We start from the raw sequence: 21436 nt of genomic DNA on the forward strand, positions 1-21436 counted from the left end.
ATTATAGAATGGAGGGCAGTGGGGACATCTCCCTTTCAAAACTGGTGTTTTGAGATTAGTAAAAGAAAAGAAGATGAGTTGCATGTGATTTTGTGGGGTAGAACATTTTTGGAATGCTTTGAAAAGCTTGTTTCCTGCTTCTCCCCCAACCAAGCACAGACCTTTATGTAGTCCATCTCTACCATGCTTAGAGGAAGTGAAACCAACCACGGAGACTTGAAGTCTTGCATGACCTTGAGCTCACTGAAAGAAGTGTGGAATTGGGATTTTCAGCACAGACTGACCCACAGGCTCCAGGTCTTAGAGTTTTGTTGATAGCTCCTACTCTAACCAGAGCCCTATACTCAGGTACATAAAAAACCAATACTGTGATTGATTTACCTCTTCATATAAAAATGATTCTACAGAACTTCCTGGTAGGCACAAAGAAAACTTTTCAACATTCAAGACTCCACAACCAGTACTGACTTGTTGAGGCTATTATTGAGAAGAAACAAGTAGAACTATAGTTGCTCCCCAGAAACACCGCCAGAATGGTTAATCTTAAAATTAGAAGTTGGGGAAGAAACTGTTTATATTTGAATTACATCAGATGAGGAAATCATACTTTTCTTGTCACTGAATCTTTAAATGACATTTTTTTATCATTTGTTTTTCACTTTCTAACATACATGATCTTTTGTTTAATTTTCTTTGTACTTGTTTTCTTATTTTTCATTTGTATTTGCATTAATTTTCTTTTTTCATTTTTTTTTCTTTTTTTCTATGTATTTTAGTATTAATTTTAGAATCACTCACAACTGAATGTTGGATATTGTTTATTCTTACCACTTCTTCATTGGTCACCTGAGTTGTAGAGATCATTTTTAAAAGTTTTTGCTTTGGTCTTAAGTCAACATGTGCTTAGCTTGTAACTTTTAGATATTACTGGTGGCTATTCTTTCCTCTTAAATTACTTTGGATTAGTGGTCCCAGCACGTTTGTCAATGAGTTGGGGCTTTGAAAATAGAACATACACTCAGTTTGGGGAATATCTGAAGGGAAATCTGCTGAAGAAAATGGCCCACATCTAAGAGAATAGAAATCTATTTGAATATTTGCACAAACCTCTGTATATTAAAACAAGAAAATGAGAGTGCAAGGCACTAACACATTGCCCAAAGTGTTTAAATCCCTAATAACTTACTACACATACATTGATGTGTAGGACAGCAAAGAATTCAAACAATTTATTATGAAAACAATTTCAGAAATTAAAGGTCTAAAACAAGAATTAATGAAGAAAATCCAAGTTTTGAAAGAATATCCTCACAATGAAATAAGAGTTTGTGGAGAAAAAAGGTCAGAAAATTTGGAAATAATAAGTTTATTAAATCAAATAAAAGTCAAAATGAGAAGTACTGAAAATATACTACATCAGGTAGATGGAAGAATGTTAAGTCTTGAAGACAAGGTGGATGATGTAGAACTTTCCTAATGTAATAAAAATGAGAGACTTTAAAAAGAGAAAAAAGTGTGTAACATTCGATTGGATAGAGAGAAATGATGGGAGGGGAGGGGAGGGAAAGGGGGGATACGAAAGGCAGCAGAATAGAATAGACATTATGATTGCTGTATGTATATAGGTGACTCTATGACCAGTGTGATTCTGCAATCTCTACCATCAGAAAAATGAGAAATTATACCCCAATTGATTAAAACGTTTGAATTACCAAGATCATTGTAATGTCATATGTATCTAATAAAATGTAATAATAAAAATAAATAAATAAATATTATGTATTGTGTCTGAGGAAAAAAAAAGAATATCCAAGTATTCTAGAGCAACTTTAAAAGACCAATTGAGATTAAGGTCTTGAAGGAAGGAATGTATAGACAGACTAATGGCATAGAAACATATTCAATGAACTTGTACCAGAAAAAAAATATTTAATTGTGGAAACAAGAACATCAGAAAGCATTTAGAAGGCCAAATAGACATGGCCAAAAAGAAACTGTCTACATTATATTTTGGTTAAAATGCCAAAATTCAGAACAAAGAAAGATTTTTATAAATTCAACAGAGAAGCTCCAAGTTATTGGTAAATGGCAATGCATCTGGATAACTCTAAGGGCCAGCAGGACATGTAATAATATATTTCAAGCATTAAAATAGAAATATTACAGTGGCACCCCCCCTCCACAAACCCATCTTCATTAAGCTTCCCCAGAGACCCTCACCACAATTGTTCTTGTTTACAATGTATTAGCTAAGATCTCTACAAAATGACTCAAATGTTGTTATATACCCTATTTTCTGTTGATCTGCTCTGTCTTGAAAAAACTGAATTTATCCCTGGACTTAATGAATGTACTCTGCTTTTGTGGTATAATCTGTAAAATCCCTGACAGTTCTAAGAAATGAGACAATAGGTAACTTCTCAGAACTCACAGAAAAAAAAAAAACTTTCATGTAGACTCCTGCAAAATGGATACTTCCAGGCTCCCATTTCCACACCACCGGGTATAAAGCTCAACAAATGTCTAGACTCAGCATTCATAGAGAGAATTTGTTTCAGGTGAAAGCCCCCTCTGGACAAGCTGCAGACAATAAACCTGCATTTTGCTAATTCTTCTGGTGTCCAGTCTTATCTGTCCTACTTCAGTACTGCCAGCCTACATTGTTATCTACATCAAAGTTATTCTTCAGAAATAAACACCTTTCAAGACAAGAATAAACTAAAATAAACTATGACAACTAACCTGCCAGTGTAGAAGATTCACTATGGAATTCTATATACACAAGAAGAAGATTAAAATAAATCATGGGAGAATATAAAAGAATAAATGTGACTAGAAGAGTGGATAAGCAAATAGGAACAAAGAGTGAACCCTATATTATAAAGAAACACACTTCATTAACATTGGATTCATATCGAGTTAATTATCAACTCAAAAGACATAGATTAAAATACTCAATTAACAAACAAGACCCAAATGTATGTTGTCTACAAGAAACACAGCCTGACATGCAATGATGTTTACAGAATAAAACTGAAAGAATAGAGAGATATTCCATGTAAATGGAAGCCAAAAAAAAAAGTAGTAGCTATTTGCAAATTTGATAAAGGTGACTTTCAACAACAATTACTCAAAGTTAGCAAAGAAGGTCACAACCTAGAGCTAAAGGGAAAAATCCAACAACAAGAAAAATGGCTGTAAATATTTACACGTGAGTGGTAGTGCAACCAATTTTATAAAATAATCACTATTCATCCTAAAGGGACAGAAGGACCCAATAAAAACAGAAGTGTGGGTGACATTAATACTAATCACCAGTGACTGGTTAGGTGGACAAACTTTAATATATATTCAATATAGGAAACTTTCAATAACTTTCCTATATATCACTTTTACTTTTTTATCATGACAACATAATATTTGTCTATGCACTATTTTATCTGACAAGAACAGAACTCATAATTTGTTAGCAATAAAAAAAAAACTTTCTTTATAATAGATCATATATTAGAATACAATGCATGTCTTAGTAAATACAAAAACAAAATAATTCCATTTATCCCTTATCATATCACAATGGATTGCTATTAGAAAACAACACATGCAGCCTTTTTAACAAGTGGGTCTGGGAAAAAAATACCCAAACTCATGAAGAGGAAAATCAACTCAAGAGTGGATCAAAGATTTAGGAATTACCCAAGAAACTCTACAGCTGATAGATAAAATTGTAAGCTGAACTTTTCAACATATTATCACAATCATCAATTGTCCTAATAAAACTCCTAAAGCATAAGACATAAAACCAAGAATCAATAAGTAGGATGGCATAAGATTAAAAACTTCTGAATACTAAAGGAAACAAATAAGAGCATGAAGACAGAGCCTGCAGAAAAGGAGATCTTTGCCACCTGATCCACAAATGTGGGTTAAAATTCAAAATATATAAAGAACTCAAAAAACTTATCACAAACAATTAATAACTCACAGAATAAATTGAAAAACACTAAAGGTATCTTTCTAAAAAGAATTACAATTGAACAATAAATATATTTTAAAAAGTTCAACATATCCAGCAGTTTGGAAATACAAATAAAAACTACATTGAGATTTTATCTCATTCTCTTCAGAATGGCAATTATCAAAACACAAATAATAGTAAATGTTGCTGAGGATGCAGAAGAAAGGTACACCCAACTCTTCCATTGCTTGGTATAGATACAAAAGATTTAAAATCAGCATATTTTAGGGATGTAGCCACATCAGAGTTTATGGCAGCACAATTCAAAATAGAAAGGCTATCAAATGAAGCCTAGTTGCCAATCAACAGACTAATGTATAAAAAAAATGTGGCATATATATATGTGTGTGTGTATATATATATAAAATGAAGCTCTACTCAGTAAGTAATCAATTGAAAGAAATAATGGAATTGGTTAGTAAATGAATGGAACTGGAAAATGTCCCACTAAGCAAAAGTAAATATCCTGCTCAGACTCAAAAAGTAAAAAGCTGAATATTTTCCCTTCTATTAAGAAGGTAGATAAAAATAAAGGGAAAATGGGGGGTTCCCTAAAAACAGAAGAGAGGTCAGTGGAGTCGAGGAGGAGATTAGGAGGTATGGAGGTACTGCTAGAGGAAGTGTGGTGAAACGAATCTGAAAAAATTTTCCTTTGTACACTTAAGAATATATCACACTGAATTTGACCTTTATATCAATGATGCACTAATTAAAACAACTACAAGTAAATACAAGAAAGAACAGTGGAGTAGAATTGGAAAATTGTATACCATGCTTGTATGATTATTTAAAAATGAACCTCAATATTATATGTGAAATGATGATCTAATTAATAAAAAGAAGCAAACAGTGAGTAAAACTATAGAAATTGCATGGACACTTGAAGAATGAATAATACAGTTGGGTCACTAATAAAATTAGGGGAGGGAAGTTTTAAATAAACCTGAGAACCACATGAGAATAAAAACACAACATCTATACATTTATGGGTTAAAGTAAAAGCAGATCTTTTTTGTTGTTTGTTTTTTTCTTTTATTGAGACATTATATATATATAGTGGGGTTCATTATAACGTATACAGAAATGCATATAACATATTTAGACAAATCTTACTGCCCAGTACATTTTCCATCTCTTCTGATATCCCTCCACTAATCCACCCAAAGCAGTTGTATGAGGGCAGTTTATACTAAGGGCTACCTCCATTTAAAAATCTAAGATATTTCAATTTAAAAACCTCATAATGCATCCCAAGTTCTAAGAAAAACTTCAGTGAATGAGTTATAAAACCAATACAAGAAAAGAATTAATTAAAGTCAGAGCCAAAATTATAAAATAGATAATTTTTTTAAAAACACATAGTAATAATGAAACAAATAGTTTGTTGTTTTTTTTAAGAGAGAGAGGAGAGAGAGAGAGAGAGAGAGAGAGAGAGAGAGAGAGAGAGAGAGAGAGAGAATTTTAATATTTATTTTTTAGTTTTCGGCAGACACAACATCTTTGTTTGTATGTGGTGCTGAGAATCGAACCCAGGCCGCACGCATGCCAGGCGAGCACGCTACCACTTGAGCCACATCCCCAGCCCCTAGTTCGTTGTTAAAATGGTAATTTGGCCTTGGAAGATACAGATGCATAAAGCTAGAAACAAAAAGTGAAATATTAAAACAGTATCACTGAAATCCAGAAGTTCTCTAGAGACTATTAGAAAATTTATATTTCAATGAATGGGGAAAATTTAGACTATTTTAAAGAATAAAATTGAAAGATAAATAAATCTAAGTGATATTAATGAAATATGTCATAAAATGTTGAATCAAATAGATAGAGAAAAACATAGCTCAATAATGAGCAAGAAGGTTGAAGCAATAATAAAAAGCCTTATGGACCAGAAGTTCAGAGGTGAATACATGGCTAAATTTTATCAGATATTTAAAGAAGAACTGATACTAATCCCCCATTACATTTAAGAGCAAAGGAAAGATGCTTCCAAAGCAATTCTGCAAAGTATTACCCTGACTGGAAAAGTGAATATTGGACAGAACAAGGAAAAAACTAGATATCAATAGACTTGAGAAACATAGTATAAAAATTCTCATAAAATCTTTGCAAACCACATTCAACAACACATTACAAAATAACATACATATCAGGCATCGTGGTATAGGTGTATACTCTCAGAAAAGCACCAGGTTGTTTGAGTAACACTGTAATTTCAAAGCCAGCCTGGGAAACTTAGTGAGATCTTTTATCAAAGTGAACAATAAAAGGTGCTGGGGATGTGGCTCCTTTGTACCATGCTCCTGGTTTGAGACTCTAGTCACATAAAAAAATCAATAAAAGCTGATTTTGCTCCAGGATGATTCAATACATGCAAATCAATAAAACTAATACGTCACATATAGAATCAAGAGCAAAATTACATGATCTTTTAAGAAGCTGCAGGAAAATCCTTTGACAAATTCAATGGCCCTCATGACAAAGCCCTGAGAGATTAGAAATGGGAGAATTTTATTAAAAGATAAAAAAGACCAAGTATATCAAATCCAAAGCCAATAGTAAAATGAAGAAGAACATTTTCTCTAGAATCAAGAAACACACAAGGATGTTCATTGCCACCAATCTCACTAATTACAGTACTTAAAATTTATAAAAAAAGAAAGAAAAAGGATTCAAATAGGAAAGTTAAAATGTTAAATTATTTCTATATGCAAATGATGTAGTCCTATTCTTAGAAACCATAAATAATATATTATGAAAATTCTACTTTGATGAATGAATTCATCAGAGTAACAGGATACAAAATAAACATATAAAAATAAACTGTCTATATACCATAGGAAACCTAGAGAGAATAAAGCAAGAGTAATAGCTCATTCAAATAACTTTAAAAATAGGTAGGAAAAACCCTAAACAAGAAAGTGAATGACCCCTTCAAGTAATATTACACATTGATGAAAAGGAAAATAAGAAAACAATAGGAAGTAAAAAGATCTGCTATGTTCATAGATAAGCAGAATTAATATTGTGAAAATGGGCATAGTACCATAAATGAGTTATAGATTCCATGTATTCCCATTCAAATTCAAATGGTATTGTTCGCAGAAATGGGGGGAAAATAACTACTTCTAAATTTGTATGGAAGAAAAACAAACAAACAAAAAAATACTTAGACAAAGTGATACTGATCATACGATAAACAATGGATAAACTACAATGCCCAATTTCAAAATATAAAACAGAGCCATAGTAATAAAAACCATCGTCCTGGTGTAAAGAAAGACCCATAGACCAATGGATAGAAGAGAAGTCAGACAGCAAACCCACACAGGTACAGTCATGTGATACTAGGCAAAGACACCAAAAACATATTTTGGAGAAAATATGACAGTTTAGAAATAGTGTTGGAAAAACTAGATAACCATATGTAAAAGAAGAAACCTAGATGCCTATTTTCTAACACTATACAAGAGTTTATTCAGAAAGAACTAAAGACATATGTACCAGACTAGAAGGTTTACAAATGCTAGAAGAAAATATATGGAAAACACTTCAGTATGTAGGCAATAACTTCCTGGATAGAGCCCCCTACAGCTCAGAAAATAAGAGCAACAATGGATAAGAGAGGGTGCATCAAACTGAAAAAATTCCTGCATAGTAAGTGAAACACAAAACAGTAAGAAGTGGTAGCCTCCAGAAATGGAGAAAAGCTTTGCCAACTCTCTTCTGACAGAGGATTAATATCCTAAAAATATTAATGCAAATATCTTAACACCAGAAAAACAAAAACCTTTTCATTAAAGAGCAAATGCACAACTAGTTCTCAAAATAAGAGATACAAATGGCCAACACTTCAGGGAAAAAAAAAAAACCATAATACCTTTATCAATCGGGAATATGCAAATCAAAACAATATCAAGCTCCCATTTCCACTATTCAAAAAAGCAATCATCAAGAAGGCAAATAATACTGGGAAGATGAGGAGAAAAATCTCCTATATGTGAATGGCAGGAACATAAATTACTATATCCCTATGGAAATTCATATGAAGGCTACTCAAAAACTAAACATAGAACTACTTTATTATTCAAATATACTACTCAGTACTTACCAGAAAATATTAAAGTCAGCTTATTTTAGAGATATACATATGCCCATCTTTGCCATGACACTATTAATAATAGGCAAGTTATAGAATCAGGCTAGATGCTAGTTAATAAAAGAATGGATAAAGAAAATGTGGTATATATACACAAAGAAGATTTCTATGCATAGAGAACAACAAAACTAATTTTAGGAAAATGTATAAAACAGGGAAGCATAATGTTAAATAATATAAGCCAGTCTCAGGAAACAAGTATCATATATTTCTCTCACATGGAAAACTAGAGGTGGAAATGTTCAACATAAAAATAGATGAATAATAAATTTTATCCATTAGCATACATAAAATTGGGAGTATGGAGGAAGGAATGTTAAAGATAGCATTAGGGGAGTATATTTGATCTATATGTATGTAAAAATATGCCACTGTGAAAATTCTGTATAATTAATGTGTATCAATTTTTAAAACCTGATCATCTTTTTTTAATTTTTACAAGTTCATTTATTTTTCATTTATCATGTTCACTACCACTATTACTCATTTGTTTGGATTTGTATTTTTTATTAGCAGTACTATTTATATATGCATATATATTTATTTTATTGATTTCTTTTTAGTTATATGTGACAATAGAGTCCATTTTGATATAATCCAACAAGCACTGACCATCAACATATTAAGTCTATATTAATTGTTACTAAATATAAATTACTTGAAGCTTTAATAGGAACAGAAGCAAAGAAAAGAATGATTTCTTAAGCATCTAAAATATGCCACATTTGTTTATTTTTCTATTCATTATAATAACAAATGATTGTGATTGTAATCCCAAACCCTGCCTCCTAGTCATTCAAGGATGTCAAGAGTAAATAATAGACAAATATAACACATTATTCTATTAACATTCCTATGTTTGGCCTAATATTGAATTGCTGCTCTTTTTAATTTCAATATTTCTTATTTTAACTATCAGCCATCTTGACTCTCTTATTCAATCTGGACACTTGACTTTCCCTTCATAAATGAATTCTTTGTATGCATCCACTTTTCTCAGCTTCATATTCATAAAGCTGTTCTTTTTCCTTCTTTTCTATTTCTTTCCTTCTATAAGGGCACACTGAAGAACTGTTTATTCCCACCACTTTCTGGCAATGTTAATTCTGTACATATACCTCACCTGTTGCTCTCCTTGTTTTCTACTATAACCTTGTAGCCATATTTCTTTCTAGCATGTTTTTCTTCCTGGAAGATGATATGTTTAAAAAATGGAAAGATTTTTTTTAACACATTACCTTTGATTCAGGTGATGGAATTGAAGGACAATCATTCTTTATTCTGATTGCCTGCACAAGTGTGGTTTCAAGTATTTCCTTCTTTCGACTCGAAGGTTTACTCTTGTCAGGTAAATTTCCACTCTTTTGGTTCCCAGTGTCATATTTTACTTCTGACAATTAAAACAAGATGAAGAGTATATAAAAATTCTGTAACTTAAAGTCAATAAGCAGCACAATTTCAGGCAGTCTTCACATTGCTTACCATCCTTCATGGATTGTCTGGAAGCTTCAAAAATTCTCCTCCTTTTTCTGGGATGTTCTAGGAAGAAAAAAAAATTAAGGGATAATAAGAACCAAAGATGACAAAATAATTATTATTCTCCACTACTATAGGATACAACAGAATAAGCATTCTGATGTATACTTATTCCAAACTAAAGGCACCAGGGAAATTCCAAATTCTATAAAAATTAATTTAGGCATGAGTATTGTAAGTCATTTAAGAATGATTTAAAAACCACAGTAATGAAAACTGATACAAAAAATCCTTCAATAAATATATTTCCTGTACAGTTAGAAAGCTGTTTCTAATGCAATTTGTCTTTCACTATGTATTTCACAGCCCATTGTTACTTCCAGCCCCCACGATCCTCAAGTACTTGAGAGAATAGTGATACAAAAAGCATTTTTTAAAAAAAATCAACATAATTCTTTGAAATGGATTCTTAGCAAATATTCATATAAAATATAAGAAAAAATATAGCTTAATTTTCAGCAGTAACATCTTAAAACACAAAATTCAGAGCAAGAACATGAGGTTTTTTACAAAAGATCACTTTACCTTAATATGAGCTTCATAGCTGCCCCCAACCATTGCAAACAAGGAATCATCTGAGTGTGATTTTTTGATAGATCTTTAAAGCAAAAATGTGTAACAAAAATGGTGAATAGTTTTCTTTTTAAAATAAATTCTGTTTAATTTATGGTATAACTTATTAAATGGTATTTCTTGATTGATATAATTAAAATATAACCTCCAATTAAAAAATAGCTTGTATTCACCTCTTTGTGACTCTACTGCTGTGAATCTATAAAATATTCAATATAGATATTAAGGCACTCTTAGTTCCAATTCAGAGCAATAGTCAATACATGAGCAGAAACAGATAATAATTTGTTCTTGCAAATTGCCTGTCTTGAAGGCTGAATTTAAAACCCAAGTAATGGCTGATATTTTTTTTTCACCTGAACTGAAACAAACCTCTGGTAACACAAGACAAGATAACAAGAGGCACAGTTCTCTCTCATGGATATCCAGGAGTCAAATACTAAGCAATGTTGTTTTACAGGATGGAAATCACCAATAATAATACACTATTTATTCCCTCTACCCACAAATAATACACAGAGTTCTCTGGAACTTTAAAAATTATTGAAAGTTAAAAAGTGAATATATATGTTATTTAGAATACCTTTGTCAGAAACATTGAAATAAATTATAAAATTGATTTTTCCTGTATAGGTCTCACTTTATTCAGGTCCTCATAAACTAGCAAGCCCTTTAAGACCTTTCCAGGAACTCAGACACTCAGGGGGAAAGACTTCCAGAAAAGCAGAATCTTGGTATTTGTACCTCTGTTTCCCTAGCTATTATGTAAATATCCTCCTTCCTCTGGGAATCCATTTCCCAGTCACTCATCTGCAAAACTCAGTGGCAGTCTTGAAATCTACATCCCTTGAATATTCAGATTCCTGACACAGGTTAAACTAACTGGAGTCTCAATCATTGGCCTGTCTGAATACCTTTCCAAATACTCAACTGAAGCTTTTTAATAACTTTCCCTGTCAATCACTCCTTTGCCCAGCACTACATGTACATTTTAAGGACATCAGCAATTTGGAAAGAAAGTAAAGGTGAATGAAAACCTGCTTTGTGCCACAGATCCATGTATTCTAACAATTCCCACAGTCGGTTTCACTAGTCTCTAATCCATTCTTGTATCACAGAGATGAAAACAGGCAAAATACAAGCTATTAAGACTTCCTCTAAATTTTGTGTTATTATGCCATTATAGAGAGCTTTTAATATACTGTGTCCTTCATTCCTGTTTTGTGCTCATCAAACTAATCATAAACCCTAAGATTTTGGTCTCTTTTTAAAAATGCTTATTCCTACCCAACAGTGTTGTTACTCTTGATGAATACTTATATAGCCCTTTCCTTCACTAGTTAAATTTTGATCCTCTACCACTATGTTCACTTAAAAATTCTAGTCTTGTCCTCTTTAGTTGGGTTCTTATAGTCAATCTTCAATCTATTATTTTTTAAAAAATCACCTTAAAAATGATAAGCAGAAAATGTACTGAGCTCAGAATTAAGAAACTGGAGTTTATATCTCATTGTTGTCATTGTTTGTACCCAGAAAACTCCCTTTAATATATTTAAGTTTAAGGTACATCCTCAAAACTATCATTTGGCTGGCATGTAGAACACATGCTGAAAGACTAGAAGGTTCTAAAATTCCTTAAAATTCTGAAATTTCTAAACTTTTGATCTGTCAAAAGAAAAAAATTCAATTGACAAAACAGAAACACAAAGAGAACAAAACAGAAAATACAAATAGAAATTAAATAAAAGGTTATAGTCATAAAAAAGAAAAAAAAGTAAAAAAGTAAAAGTCTTCATAAAATTGTTAGGGGTAGTAATTGAAGAGAAACTAACTGGAAAATCAGGAAGTAGAGAAATAAGAATGCCCTCTAAGGATTAATATAAGTAATACAACATTGTCTAAAAAGTGTTATTCTTAATTTCCAGTAAAATAATTTCTCTACAGCACTTGCCTGATCTTCTTGTTTATTAGAAAACATGAGGCCATAGCTCTGTGAGATTTTCCACCAAAGCTTTTGATATATTAAAAAAAAACCTGATTACTAGTTTGAACTGTCAATATCAGGACAAAATCTTGGACTATAACCTGGCTTATGAGGTAAAATATAAATCAGAATTAACACACAACTGCCTTTGACGTTCTAAATTGATGATACGCAATTTGAAAGTTAAAATGTGAATATATATGTTATTTAGAATACATTTGTCAGACACATTAAAATAAATTATAAAATTGATTTTTCCTGTATAGGTCCCACTTGGTATCAACCTGTAAAATGGAACAACACAATAGAGTTGTCATCTAGGTAATACTACAGCCTAAACACAGGGCTGAAACTTATTAATTACACAAATATGAAACAAATGGTCAACCTCTATGAATGACAGCTCTTAATTAGTAATTAACAGATTATAATAGCACAGATACTTTCAAAGTGCTTATAAAACAACTTCAGGAAACAAGTGTTAACTGAATGTGGTGTCTGTCCCACACTAGAATACTCAACAAATCCTTCTACCTTCACTCTCCACTTAGTTAATAGACATTTTTTATTTAAAATCTATAAATTCATACCTTCTTAATGAGTCATCTTTAGGACTTTCTTTCACTATTAAATAAAACAGTAAAATATATAATTATTCAAAAACAGAAATATAAAATATAAAATTTTACGACTCTGACGTTTTGTTATAAAATGTTCCTCCAGACAAAGACTCGGAGAAATTTTTAGAATTAATATTAATTGTATTTCTGACAGGTAAGTAATGAATGCATTAACAACACCTATGTCTCCCACTTTGTACTTATCAAATGCAAGGAAGAAACAACAGGAATTATAAAATTTTGATACTTAAAAGTAAATCATTGGTCCCATAATCATAATCCTTAATAAAAGTTGCAAAAATGAAAAAAAAATTATCGTTGTCAAATAAAGTAGCATAAATATGTAAGTGTCAAACAAGGAGAGACATGATGGTGAATTAGCAGGAAGTGGATTTCCTCACAGATCCACCATATGGGACTCAGAGAGTGAGAAAACTGCTTCTCTGTGAGGTGGGAGATAAAAGCATGCCACTGATACTGAATACTCAATATTGAACAGAGAGACCTTGAAAACTGGGGAATTTGGGGTATATCAGAAAAAGATGAGAAACAGAGCTGGAGCTTAGGATCTTGATGTGAGTGGGGGAAATCAGTACATTAAGACAAAAAAAGACTGAAAAGTGATGTAGACAAGGGGCTAGGGTTATGGCTCAGTGGTAGAGTATTTGCCTAGCATGCATGAGGCACTGGTTTCAATCCATGTAAAATAAAATAAAGATACTGTGTCTACCTAAAACTAATTATATATATATATATATAAAATTATATATATATATATATATATATATATATATATATATATATATATATATATATGAAAAGTGCTGCAGACAGTCTTGGAATGCAGAATGTGGGACCAGAAGGTCAAGCTATTCTACTCATTAAACTGTGGCATGAAAGTCATCACCGGTCTGCCTGGAATGTACAGAGAGATGAAGCTGGAGACATATTTAAACATCTGCACCAACTCAGACTGAGAATTTAGATCCATGTGTTGGGGCTCAGTTGGATATATAAATCTGACAGACACCATCCACAAGACATAAACTGAGCCTAGCAAATCAGAAGAATTTCTGGCATGGACAGTATTTCTCCTGGGGGTAATACTAGTCAGATAGGCCAAAGAGAGCCTGTCCTCCTCTCTTCCCTTGACATAGCTGTGCCCAAGACCAGTGGCAGTTGCTTCAAAATCTCAATGAGCAGAAGTGATGGACCTTGGTGCTTGAGGGCAGACCTAAGGAGGTAAGAAAGAACAGTACCCTGAAAAAACAGTACTGGTAAAGCCTGGCTTCCCTGTACCATGAATGTAGCCCTGGGGAGAAAAGTAGAGTAAAGTCCTAGGTGTGCATTGATTTATTTATGCCCAGTAACTACCCATGAAATGAAACACATGGGGCAAAGACAGGAACTCACTGCCTCCCCTGAGAACATATTGTAGAACCTAGCATGACCTATACCCTGAGCATGGAGCTGACAAAACCTTTCACAGCTCCCCATACCATACCATGGAGAATGGAAACTGAGAGATGGAAAGACACTTTGGAAGAGACAGCAAGCACATACTTTCAGTAACAATCCTGTTTTTTTTTTTAACTTTTTAGTTTTAGTATGTGTACTGATGGATACATGAAGGACATTCATACACTTGTACATATTTGTTCATGCTTTCTCATTTGTACTATCCTGAAACATATTTATTTTTCCTTACTCTGTTGTTAAGGGTTAAAGTTTTCAATTAGCCTGTTTTGGAGAGTTTGTGTTCTGTTTCAAACCTTTTATTTCTTTTTGTTTCTATTTCTTTTCTCTTACAAACAGTCAAATTCCATTATTCTCACTTTACTCTTTATTTCTTTTACTTGTTTTTCCTTCTTCCTCATAAACAATACATCGTATAGCACTTTGCTTCTGCCCTACTCACATCCTGAAACTGCTAATCCTTTTCTATCACCATTGCTTTTTTCTTCATAATGAACTCTATTTTTAATTTCTCCCAGAACTCTTGGTTTATAAAACTCCACACACCACCACTAATGCTAAAGCAACAATTAATACAATTGAAGCAATAGAAAACACCTACTCTTTTATTTTATGAAAGATATAAGTCATGATTACTTACTGTTGTTACTGATATAAATTGATACAGTCACTTTGTGTGAATATAAAAATTAAGTATGCAATTTAGTTCTATATTTTTTTATGCACAGCTAGTTGCAATTATTTGGCTCCCCCCACAACCTGTGAGCCACAAGATATCTACAGGATCACTAGAAATGCACAGAATAGAAGTTCTGTTGCTAGAGATCCATTTTGATACATGAATAGACACAAAAACAATATGAACAAGAAAGGGAACAAAGCATCACAAACAAACCAGAATGACTCAAAATCAGATTCCACAAAAACTACAGTGAAGAAAATATCAGAGAAGGAATTTTGAAAGTTTATATTACAACTGATCTATGAGATAAAAGATAATGTAAAAAGTAAAATCACAGAGAAGACACAAGAAGTAAAATATCAAGAAGGAAATAGAAGTTCTAAAGAAAAACCATTCAGAAATTTTCAAAATTCAGAAATCAACAAATCAAATTATAAATGCAATGCAAAGCATCACCAATACACTAGATGACTTATAGGACAAATATTCAGGTAATAAAGAAGTAGTGCATAATCTTGAAAATAAAGTTCATCATGGAGAAAAGATGTTACCAAACCATGAACAGAATTTAAAAATATATATATGGGATAATAAGAAAAGGCCGAATTTAAGATTCACTGTGATAGATGAAGGTATTGAATTTCAAAACAAAAAATGAACAATCTTTTCAATGAAATAACTGAACATTTCCAAAATCTTAAGAATGAAATGAAAAATCAAACACAGAAGTTATATACAACTCCAAATATATAGAATTACAACACTCCTAGCCACAATAGTATGAAAATGCCTAACACACAGAATAAGTATAGAATTTTACTTATAATAGAATTTTAAAACCTGATAGTGAAAAATGATTGGTCATATTCAGAGGAAAACTGATCCAGATCTCAGCTGATTTTTCAAAGACCCTAAAAGCTAGGAGGTCTTGAAATAATATATACTAAACTCTGAAAGAAAACAGATTCTGCATAGAATACTAAATTATATCAGATTTTAATATGAGATAAAAACTTCCTATTTTGGAAGTTTTTGTTTATTTGTCTATTTTGTTTATTATAACAAAAGTTAAAAAAAATCACAACTAGAAAGCTGGCATTATAAAACCCAATAAATATTTTATTAAGAAAAAATAAAATACACAAATAAAAAACATACAGAAACTAAAACTAACAGAATAGTTAATCAAAGTAGAATCTATTTCAACTTGATAACTAGAAATGAACCAAAATAACAGGAAACATAAATCAACTCTCAATAATAACACTGAATGTTAATGGACTCAACTCATCAACAGATATACACTGGCAGATTGAATTGGAAAAAAAAAGAACCCAACAATAGCCTGTCTCCAAGAGACTCACCTCTTAGAAAAATATATACACAGACTAACTGTGAAAGGATGGGGAAAACATATCATTCACATGGATGTTATAAACAAGGTGTATCTATTTTCACATCTGACATAATGGACTTTGAGAAAAAGTTCATCAGAACAGATAAAAAATTCCATTTTCATACTGCTTAGTAGAGTAATACAACAGAAAGAAATAATAGTGGTAAACATATATGCTCCAAACTATGAAGAATCTAAGTAATCAAAGAGCTCCTTCTCAATATCAATAATCAAACAGATCACAACACAATAATATTGGGAACTTTAAGATGTGTCTCTCATCACTAGAAAGATCATACCAACAAAAATTAAATACAGAACTAAAATTGCAATAAATAATTTAGACTTAACAGAAATGCACAGAATATTTTACTCATCAATGACTGAATACATTTTCTTCTTAGCTGCACAGGGAACATTTTCCAAAATAGACCATATTTTAGTACATAAAGCAACATTTCACAAATACCAAAAATAGTGCTAATACCTTGAACTCTGTCAGACCATAATGGAATAAAACTAGAAATCAACAAGATGAAAAATTTTAAGAAAACTACACTAGGAGACTAAATTCACTATTGAATAATGTACAGATAGATGAACAAATCAGAGTTTAAATAAAAAAATTAAATGTAAATGAGAATAGTGATACAATATATAAAAACCCTTGGGACACTATGAAGGCAGTTCTAAGAGAAATTTTTATAGCATTGAGTCCATACATTAAAAGAATAGAAAGTTACTGAGTAAAATAATCTAATATTATATCTTAAGGACCTAGAGAAAAACATGAAAATCAGCAAAATAAAGGAAATAATAAAAATCAAGGATGAAATTGATAAAATCAAGATGTAAAAACTGAAAAAGAAATGAATCAAAATTTTTTAAATGAACAAAATTGATAAATATTAACAAAGCTATCAGAGAAAAATGAAAAGTACCAAAACCTCTGATGAAAATGGAAATATCAGCACAGATACCACTCAAACAGAGCATAAATAGAAGCTATTTTTCAAAATCTATACCCCAATAAGCTAGAAATTCTAAAAGACATCAGTAAATTCCAGGAGACATGAGCTACCCAAATTTAACCAGAAGTATATAGAAAATTTAAAGATATCAATTTCAAATAATGAGAATAAAAAAGTCATCAAGACCCTATCAACAAAGAAAAGCCTAGGACCAGATGGATGCTCAGCCAATTTCTACCAAACCTTTAAAGAAGAAACAATACCAATCCTCCTCAAATTATTTCATGAAATTGAAAAAGAGGGAATTCTTCAAATTCATTAAATGAAGCCTATCTCACACTGATACTAAGTTCAGACAAAGATTCATGAAAAAAAAGAAAAATTCAGACTAATATCCTTTATGAACACAGATGCAAAAATCTTCAATAAAATACTGCTAAATCTTATACAAAAATAGATTTTAAAAAATAGTGCACATGACCAAGTAAGTTTCATCCCAGGAATGCAACACTGATTCAACAAATGGAAATCAATAAATGTAATTCATCACACAAATAGATAGAGATGAGAACGCTTGATTATCAAAATAGATGCAGCATCTATTTTTTACATAATACCCCATCCATTCATGCGTTAAACACTAGAAAAAACAGGAATGAAGGAATCATACCTCAACATTGTAAAAGCTATACATGACACACTGAAAGACAACATAATTATAAATGGAGAACAACTACAGAATTTCTTCTAAAAACTGCAATGTGACAGGGATGCCCACTTTCACTACTTCTATTAGTACACAATGCAAGTCTTAGCAAATACAAAATGTAGAGATAATACTTTGCAATCTATTGGATCATAAATGAATAAAACTCCAGAAGACCAAATTCATGACTGAATGATAAATAGAGAGCTGAACAAATCAGGTCCTTTAATCTCTTGCCAGAGAATTTGGCAAAGGAATGTAATTAAGAGGATATGAATAGGAAAGGAAGGGCTAAAACGAGCACTGTTTGAAGAAAACATGATTCTATATTAAGAAAATCCCCTCAAAAAATACTCACTAGAAAGCTTCTAGAACACAAATGAATTCATCAAATTGCAGGATACAAAAGTACCTGTTTCTATACTCCAATAAAAGATGAGCTAAACAAGAAATTAGGAAAATTATCCTATTCAAAATAGCATAAAAAACACTTGGGAAACAATCTAACAAAAAAAGGTAAAAGACCTCTACAATGAAAATTACAGAACACTCAAGAAATAAATTGAGGAATGTCCTAGGATATGGAAAGACTTCCCATGTTCTTGGATAGGCAGAATTAATATTGTCAAAATTACCATACTACCAAAAGTGCTATAAAATTTCAATGCAACTCCCTTCCAGAGCTGAGAGATGTTCTTCACAAAAACAGGAAAAGCAATAATGAAATTTACTTAGATAAACAAGAGAGGCAGAATACCCAAAACAATACCTAGCAAGAAAAATGAAGCAGGGGGTATCAAAGTATCAGACTTCAAATTACACTACAGAGCTATAAAGACAAAACCAGTATGGCATTGGTAACAAAACAGTTAAGACCACCAATGAAACAGAAGACAGAGACAAACCCACATAAGTATAATTACCTCATACTAAACAAAGGCATAAATATCATATACTGGTGCAAAGATAGTCTCTTCTACAAATGGTGCTGAGAAAATTCGAAATCCATATGTAGGAGAATTAAATTGAACACTAATCCTCCCTCCATGCACAAAAACTCAACTCAAAGTGGATCAATTACTTAGGTATTAGACCAGAATCCCTGTACCATATAGAAGAATACCTACGTATTCTACATATTCCCAAAACTCCAACATATCAGCTCAGGAATTGACTTATTAATAAAATCTCTAAAACACAAGAAGTTGTTGGTGGGCCTGACCTTGGATCTACATGGAGGAATGCTCATCTTTCTCATTGTGCAGCAGGGATGTCCTAACATACAACACTATGTTTTGGAACAGAGTGTTGTCAGAACACTGGCAAGCACCATTTACCTGCTCCTTTGACAAGAAATTACTCCCCAGTTGGTACAAGGCAGTTACTAGACTCTTGGTGGCAGGTCTCCCATAATATTATGTTTTGTATCCCCTGTGGTCTATCATGACTGCTGTATGTAAATTGGAACATAGACACTATGAAAGCTAGTTTTGCTGCATAATATAGCAGAAACGATTATCTGCAACTGTCTTTGGAGGGATTTCTGTATGCCCTCAAGCTCCCAAGAGTAGATGCTGAAAGGGCAGGCCCCTCAACAAAAAGTAAAATAAATTTTCAATGAATGGTGCTCCATCAAACTAAAAAGCTTCCTCACGGCAAAGAGAAAACCCAGAACATGAAAAGAGAGCCAACACAATAGGAAAAAATACCTTTGCCACCTGCACCTCAGAAAACACACTAAATTCCAGGATAGATAAAGAAATAATAATAATAACAACAACAACAAAAACAAAAACAGCTTAAAACTAATAATAACACCATCACCAACCACCACCCATTTAATAAATGAGCAAAGAAATTCAACAGGCACTTCACAGAAGAAATACAGATGGTCAACAAATGTATGAAAAAACACATCTACAGAAATTAGAGAAAAGTACTAAACAGATCAGAGACAGAAAGCTTACAAAGACATTCCAGTGTAGAAGACAGCAAATATGCTCATCTCTTACTTCCAGCTACTTTTTCTATCTTATGTGTGGTACAACCAAAACTTTACTTCCCCTAGGGACAAAAGTGTTGAAAGATGACAACCTTCAGAGTTTATACACTCTTATCCATACCACATGGTGATAGGGAAATATAGAAAGAAGCACTAGGGAGGTAGCAGCAAGTTGTTATGTAGAAATAGCTGATATGATAAAATATTTAAATAGGCTATGAACTCACTCATACTTTCAGAATGAGCCAAACATTGTCTCTCCATATAGAAGAAATTCGTTCCCACTTCATTAGAACTATAAAGCAAAACAAAACAATACAACAACAACAAACAAGGCATTTACTCTGAGAGAATCTCCTGGTAGGGCAGAGGAAAGAGCTAAGTGGTAATGTATTGCATTGAATGAAAAAGCTCTGGCTTCAATCCCAACAGTGAAATAAATAATGATGATGATGCTGACAATGATGGTGATGATGATGATGATGATGTGGAGGAGGAGGAGTACAAAAGACTTGTACTGTTAAAATTATATAGACTGAGTTTATATTCACCATTCAAAATAAGAGGAGTATTTCAATTCATGCATTCTATTCACATTCTAGTCTTATTTCACATGGCAAGGTAGATGTAAAAGACCTTTTGATGGCATTTTTATAAACTATGACATTTTAAAAAAGTATTTTTTAGTTGTAGCTGGACACAATTTCTTTATTTTATTTATTTTTATGTGGTGCTAAGGATCAAATCCAGTGTTATCATGTGCTATGTGAGCACTATACTACTGAGCCACAACCCCAGCCCAAACTATTATTTATTGAGACTTTTAAATTCCATAAAGAAGAGTTTATCTGATCCCAGGAGACCAGGATGGTCCATTTAGTACTGTGTTATACAATATGATGTCAATTTTCTCAATCCTACTCATAAGTGGAAGATGTTTAGAGACTCCACACTTCTTCAGCATGCAAGCTATATGCCCTCATGTCCTATACTGATGTAAAAAAGTACTAAAAGTGGAAGACAACAGCTTTAAATGTAGCCCACTCACAGAGAATGTGCCTCAATTTCATGATGTTATGGGTTCAATCACTGGCACCACAAAAGCACTGAGATCTATTTTTTTTCAAATATATTTTCCCTTTCCTATTTAATTGTTACCTGAATGATTCATGGACATTTATACATATTCATAATTCTTTTTCTCATTTGTAGTTTTTTTGGTACTGGGGATTGACCTTGGGGATATTCAACAACTGAGCCACATCCCATCCCTGCTTTGTATTTTATTGAGAGAAAGGGTCTCACTGTGTTGCTTA

Source organism: Callospermophilus lateralis, chromosome 11, assembly GCF_048772815.1.
Source record: "Callospermophilus lateralis isolate mCalLat2 chromosome 11, mCalLat2.hap1, whole genome shotgun sequence".
Classification (NCBI taxonomy): domain Eukaryota; kingdom Metazoa; phylum Chordata; class Mammalia; order Rodentia; family Sciuridae; genus Callospermophilus; species Callospermophilus lateralis.